Raw genomic sequence first — 7,437 nt, forward strand, 5'->3', positions numbered from 1 at the left:
ATAATTTCTGAACTATATATTTATATACTTCCACACATTATCTTGTAAATAATTTGTAATTCAATCAAATTTTTATTTATTTTCTTTAACCACAGGTTTGTTTTTTTCAAATAATTTCTCATGTTGAAGTTGTTTTCTGTGAATTTTTACATTGTAAAGTGTTAAAAGGTTTCTTCAAAAACAAAAAAACTTGTATGGTTTAATGTCACTGTTACAACTGACGGCGTAAAGTTAATCATAAACATGAGTGTGAAGGTGACCGTCCCTGATTGGTTCAAAGAAGACGACGGAGACGTCCTATTGGCTGCTTTCCGGAGGTGACGGACATAAAAGCTGCTGACTTTCTGTGTTCCATCCTCCACTCATCTCCACCGGCCACACCCCTTCCCTTTGTTCACCTGTGTTAGAGTTCTGGAGTGTAGGGGTGAGCTGCCGTTTATGTTTTCTCATGTTTTTCTTAGTTAGGAAGGTAAGTTTTTGTTCTTTGGTTTATTTACTTTCAAGTACGTAAGTTTCTGTTACTATTTAGATAGTTTCCTTTTGTTTGTTGTTTTCGGCTATAGCTCACTCTGAAGCCAAATACTCAGATTGTAACATCTTTATCAAAAATACATCTTTTTAAAATAAATAATCATTATCAACTGTTCAACTTCGAGTGTGTCGGTTGTTGAGATCAGAGGAGGATGGATCCTTCATGTTGCGACCTGGCCCCCCCAGACTGGTCGTAACAGTCACTGTTTAGTAATAGTTAATAAATATTGATTAATGCAAAATTAGCTTAATAGGAAGATTTGGGGATACTCCGTTATCTGTCAGTTAAAGATGAAACACTAAAAAGGAGCCCAGAAACTGAAACTTTACCAACCAAATTTATTCTAAAATCACTTTTCTACATTAAAAACAGCAAAGAGGAAGAAAACTTTAATTAAATTTATCAAAGTTTTGCAGCATCACCAAAACTAGAGCTGGTAGGTGGTCACATGACTTTCTGCTCAGAGAAGACTTCCTATTTCGGTCATGAGTGAAATCCTGCCTGTGTTTGGTATGCTCTCTCTCTCTCTTTGTTAGCTCTGCCTTACCCTGCCCCACTCCACTCCATCTGTCCTTCCTCATCTCTCCTCATGTTCCTCTCCCTGCACAGCACTTTGCTCCATATTTAGTCATGAACTCCAGGAACTGAATATTTCTGCTGGTTCTGGCTGCAGGACAGGCCTCTGTGCGTCAACATTGCTCTGAGTTCTGCCTGACACCCCTCTCTGCAGCTCTTATTTTCCTAGTCAGTTAAATTGTTTCTCTCTCCATCTTTATGAACTGTAAATTCCTTGTGCAGCGGCTACTTCTGCTGACACGTTAGGAGAACATCACGGAATCTGGAACATCACATTCTGCAGCTGAAGGTGCAGAATGGGATAAACATATGCTTTGTCAGTCAGTTACGACATACTGAACAAGGTTCTACTGTGGTTTTCTGTTTACTTTTTAGGTTTAGGCTTAAACTTAAAAACATTGACTGCAGAGACTCCTTTAGCTTAACGGGCTTCATCTGTGTGTGTCTCAGCTTCATCCCTCTTAATGAATTTTAACTTCGAATGAAAGCATCAGAAGCCCACAAATAAGAAAGAGTAATTTAATCCAAAATCAGCAGCGAACACAGAATAAAAAGTAAGTAAAATAAATAAAAATAAGAACTTTTGCTTAACTCAAGTTTTTGTCCTTGTCTAATTGTGAGTTTAAATCCTCAGCTGAATGTACAGAAATTTATTTTTGCCAAAGAAAGATTATTATACTAAAATTATTTTTTTTCTATCTTCACTTGATGGATATATATATATATATATATATATATAAAATATGTATATGTGTATATATATATATATATATATATATTTTTTTTTTATGAAACTCAGGTTACGTAAATTTAATTATAAGTAAAAATTAATTTCTAATCAATTAACCCCCCTAATGTTAGATCTCGTAAAATTCAAGTCCAAAAGCAGGCTTGGTAAATATTTTTGGTTGTAGCACAAATAAAACTCTAAATGTTCTTCCAAACAATGGAAATGACTAAATGTTCCAGACACTGAGTTCCACATATATATTTATAATATTGTCTGGAAACAAGTATCTGAAGATGATGGAAAATAAATCCTGATCAGATTGCGTCTAGATGGCAGGCCCAGTATTGGTTTAGATTTAGCTGGTACTGGTACTGGTCTCATCTGGAAAGTTATTTTTTCTAACCACTGCACGTTGTTGGACCGAGTCCTTACCCAAATCTGGAAAGCTCCTGTGGGTTCAGTAAGAAGCCAATCAGAAACCTAAATAGTGGCTGGAAAGATTCAGAAATCATCAGATCAGGAATATTTCTTTGTAGAGGTGACTGATAATAGAGCTGACAGAATGGAGAATGATGCAGCAGAAATCAGAGGGATTTTGCTGATTGACTGACTGATTTTCTAATATAATGCTTCACAACAACCAACTAAGGTGACCAAAGACTTTACAAAAAAAAACATAGATATAACAATTAAAAATAAGGGGAAATGCCACTATGCTACATGGTATTAAAACCTTGTCTAGACATTAAGGTTGATCTTAGACTTAAACATTCCCAGGTCAGAGGTGGAGCGAAGGTTTGTTTGAGAGTTGGGGTGCTGCCACTGAAAAGGCCCAGTCACCTAGTACTAGGAACATCTAATAAAGGGATGGATAGAAAGGTTTAAAAGTACATTTAAATAAAGTCATTAAGAGCTTTAAAAACAAACTGTATTTTATGGCGTTATTAGGTTGGAAAACACCCTGAAACCCCAAACTCCAAAATACAAGTATTCATTTTACATATTTATTTTAACGTGGTAATAAAAAGTCCTGTGGAATGTCTCAAAGATGCCCTCTGCTGGTGGATATTTTAATGAAACATAAGATCGTTTTTAGATTTATTTTGTCTGATTTGATTTAGAGTTGAATGATATCAAATGGGCTCAGATGTTGGGATATTCCAGTGTGTTTGAGACAGAGAATAATTTGGTCTCTTCTGTCATTGGTAGGGAACATTACAAGGTCTGAACATTTGGACCAGAAGGCCTCATATTTGGTTTAGAAAAACAATTTACAGTATTTTTATAAACATATTTTTATCAATTGAACATCTGCTGCAGAAGCCAGGCTTTTCAGACACCATTAAGCTCATAGCCAGAGTCAGAGCTTGGGACACAGAGAGGTAAAGGAGTAACATCTTGACAATTTTCCTAACATAAGAAACTTCCAATGAGATAATGGACAGCACTTCACAAGAAAAAAACATTCTTAGGCACAGAGAACATGATCCTCTCTTTGCAGGAGGAGAGAGGAGGACCAAAGACAGAGAAAACAGGAATGTGATGTTTCATTCACAGGAAAGTAGGTAAACAAAAAGAAACTTTTAACTAATGGGAAAGAAGATGCAGGTAATAACTGAAGGAGAAAAGATGGTTTAGCAGATGCAACATTAAAGAGAGAAACTTGGAGAAATATGTTCACTGAGAAGAGGCGAAACAGCAGTAGCATAACTGAGGAGAGAGGAGTGAACATAAAGTAGGAGAAACAAGAAGTCAGAAGTGAAGTGGAGAGGAATGGAATGGAATATTTTTTCTACTTTCAAGTGAAGATGAAAGTTGTAGATTAAAGAGGTGTGTTGATGAGAGTTTTCCTAGAGATTAATTACAGAAAGAAGTAAATGATGGCAGAAGCCAGAATACATCATTCAGGAAAATAATCATGATCACAGAGCAGAGTGCAGCTGAGGAGGTCTTACCGTGGCAGTGCAGGGTCTGCTGGGATGATGTGGGATGGGAGCAGGACAGAAGTGAGAGTCTAAGGCGCTGCCTCCCAGTTTATCAAGCCTCCACCTCCTCCATCCATCCTCAGTCCAAACAAGGCCGGGGCCTCCTCCTCATTCTCCTTCTTGCTGTCTCCTCGGCTCCTTTCCTTATAGGGCAGGACCCAAGAAATGGCCAATCAGACAGCTGATGGCATCTGTGGACTTTCTCTCATCATTCACTGCATTCCTGTAGGAGGCAGACGCAACTCAGCAGGAAGACTAGAGTGTGAAGGAAGAGTACTTTCATATTTTGATAATAGAAAATGGTTCCTCTGCTGGCAGAACAGAGTCACCATTCACCTAGTTAGCCACAGCACGCATGTAACACGTGAATTGTTTGTTCTGGTTATGTGCCCAGGGGGATGTATTTGTGTGTGAAACAGACCGAGGGTGGGCTAGAGCGATTGTGCTTGTTATGTGGCTCTGTGATTCCAGAATAAAGTTTACAGCAAACAATAATACCGCTTTAACCGCCCATTAAGTACAGCTGGAAGACAGAACAGAATGAAACATGCAGCAGCTGTCATGAATCCAGCCTATGTAAGTTTGTGCCGAACCATGAAGAGTTAAAAAAGTTTGTTATTATTAGCCTAGCCCAGGAGCTAAAGCTTTTGGTTTTATGGATTAACTGGTTGTTAAATTAACTTGTGGTGGCTGAGAGAGGCAGATATTTAAAACTAGGAAATAAACAATGCTATAAACTTAAAGAACTACAAAACTTTGCAAAATACTATCTGTTTCTGCAAGACGCCATTAAGATCTCAAGAGTAGCTCATTAGAAATACTTTTATTGAGCTAATATTGTATGTTGCCTTTTTAAAAAATAATCTGCAAAATTGCTAAAGCTTGTAAATTATGCAGAACTTGTCCTGATTTTACAAAATCATCCGACTGTCACAGACCACATGTGCTTTTTAACACATTAAAACCTCTTATTTCTCCCTGTGACAGAAATGTTGATGAAATCTCTTCATCCAATCTCTCTGAAGACTTCCTGACATTTTTCAGAAACAACATTTCTGATCTTGGATTGTCTCCTCTATCTAATGTGGATCCAGTGGCTCCATCAGTTTGCCATGCAGTCTTTTAATGTTTTGAGCCTGTGTCTCTTAGTGAATTGACAAAAATTGTTAAAAAGTTAAAGCTTTCTTCATGCCCTCTGGACCATGCCCAGGCGTTGGTTTATAGATGTCTTTGACTGTATTGTTCCATGTATTGTTGAAATGGTAAATGCTTCCCTGATATCTGAATGTTTTCCCACTACTTTGAAACCTGCTGTGGTCCATCTGCTCATTAAAAAAAAGTATGTGTGAAAGTGGGGTGTCCCGTGTCTTTTATTCCATGCCCTTCTTTGACCCAGACTCCAGTCGCTGAGCCTTAGGTTCTTAAAGTCCCCTTTGTTTGTTTTGTTGGGTTCAGTAAATGATAAAGTTGACAGAATACATTACTGTGAGGAAAAATAAACATTTCTATTTGAAACTTGAACTGCGTCTCCTGTCCACAGAGCTGCCAAACTAGATAACCTTCTAGTTGGTGGTGTGTTTGGAACCGGGCGTTGCTAACTCTCTCAAGTCACTACAATAGAATGAGAATTTCAACTTGGAACAAAACCACAATTTTCAGTTGTAAAACCCCAAGGCTGTTCTACTGCACCAGCAACTGTGATCTTTGTTTTTGACTGGACATTTGGTGCTCTGTTTGAAGCATGAATCCTGCCTGAACACAAACATGAACATCTGAGACAGAAAGTAGGAACTTCACCTGCTGCAAATGGATTCATTTACAACTTTCGTCTCCACCTCCTCCCCTTGCACACATACCACACAAACACAGATCCCCACCCACACCATTCACCACACAAACACAGATCCCCACCCACACCATTCCCCACCCATCTCCCTGCCTACATGCACACATCGACTGAACCTCTGACCAAAGATGGGCAAACAGCTGGACTGCTCAAAGTTTCTGAAACTGTTACTGACTGGCTGCAGTACATCAACATAGAGCAGCTTGGGAATGTGTGTGTGTGTGTATGTATGTGTATATTTATTCTTTTTTCTGTTTATGGCATCTGGACTGAAAGCTGCATCAGCAGCTAATCTGAGAACTTGTTGGCGTCTGAAAGAACAAAAACTGTGAGCAAATCTCTGAATAAATCATCTATTTCTTTATGAACCTTTCTGGATGATTGATGTTCTTGTGAAAAGGAAGTAATCACCAAAACTTCTGTCCGAATGTTTGTAATGTGATGACTGGTCCTGTCTTTGGCATGCCTATCGAACTTCAGTGTTTCAGAACATCAGATTTAATTATTGGTAAAAGACAGTACAACACAAAATGTATTGTGTTGTACTGTACTGTGTACTGTGTGTTGTTCATTTAAAAGTTTAAACTTTTAAATGAAGTTTAAACTTTTAAACTTCATTTAAAAGTTTAAACTTCATTTAAACTTTTAAATGAAGTTTATCATTAATTTAAGGAACAAAAAAACTCCAAACCTGTGTTTTAAAAAGGGATTGCCATCCTGCATGTTTTAGTTCTCTCTGGTTTAATGCACCTGGATCAAATGATGGCTCATTAGAAGCCCTAAGAGGAACATTGACAAGCTGAAAAGGTTGTTACTACCACCAGGGAGAGAACTAAAACGTGCAGGATGCCGGCCCTCCAGGACCGACCTTGGACACCCCTGATTTAGGGCTTTAACTTGTCACTTTTTCTCAGACCTTTTGTATTTTTAACTGTCAAAATAGAAGTACCGTATTTTCCGCACTATAAGGCGCTCCTAAAAACCTTCAATTTCCTCAAAAGCAGACAGTGCACCTTATAATCCGGTGCGCCTTATATATGGACCAATATKGAGCCACAACAGGTYKAGCAACTACRGTAAGCAGCCGCCGACTTCATTTTCGCCCGTAGAAGAAGAAGTGCGCGGTGCATGCTGGGATAGTTGTCAGACCGCTGGTTTGTTAATAAAGTTTGACTGGCCTATCTACCTACCGACCTGATAATCAGGTCGTCTGCAGGTCATTTAGCACCACGTTCTCCACGAACATGCTGTGCGSGAAMGGAAAAGGGTGACCATCGTCCAGCCACATCCCGGCCCAGTCGCGGAAGGCTCTCCTCGCCAACCGGAGTCAGACTGTTTTATGGACATTCTTTATGTCAACAAAGTGGCTTTAGACATTCATCCGGGGTGCTTCGACGAGGGTTACCAAGGGACCAGCCCCTACACATTTAAAGCCGGGGGGACGGGGAAAGAGAGACAGAGACTGCGGCGGCAGCGTGTCGGTTGGTCTGTGTTACCCAGAAAGCAGTTGGGTAACACAGACCAACAATATCACAACACCAACACCGTGAGTCAAACAATGACTGGGGCAGACTACTATATAAAGTACTGGAGGACCACTTCTTTATTATTATACATCCACATTTGCAGAGTACGGAACAAATCGCGTCCTGTATAGGTTCAATAAGGGACGGGTGGCAACCCTAACTGTAGCGTTTATTCTGTGAGCCTTATATATGAAAAAAGTCTTAAAATAGGCCATTCATTGAAGGTGCGCCTTATAATCCGG

General features: G+C 39.1%; 1 long non-coding RNA gene across 1 annotated transcript; it reads left to right on the top strand.

Moving 5' to 3' along the window:
- The first annotated feature begins 4,314 nt into the window (after positions 1–4,314).
- LOC108167280 (uncharacterized) lies at positions 4,315–6,033 on the top strand. The gene is made up of 2 exons (XR_001777639.1): positions 4,315–4,399; positions 4,811–6,033. It is a non-coding gene; the product is annotated as an uncharacterized LOC108167280 (long non-coding RNA).
- The last annotated feature ends 1,404 nt before the right edge of the window (positions 6,034–7,437 follow it).

This window comes from Poecilia reticulata, linkage group LG19, assembly GCF_000633615.1.
Source record: "Poecilia reticulata strain Guanapo linkage group LG19, Guppy_female_1.0+MT, whole genome shotgun sequence".
Lineage (NCBI taxonomy): Eukaryota > Metazoa > Chordata > Actinopteri > Cyprinodontiformes > Poeciliidae > Poecilia > Poecilia reticulata.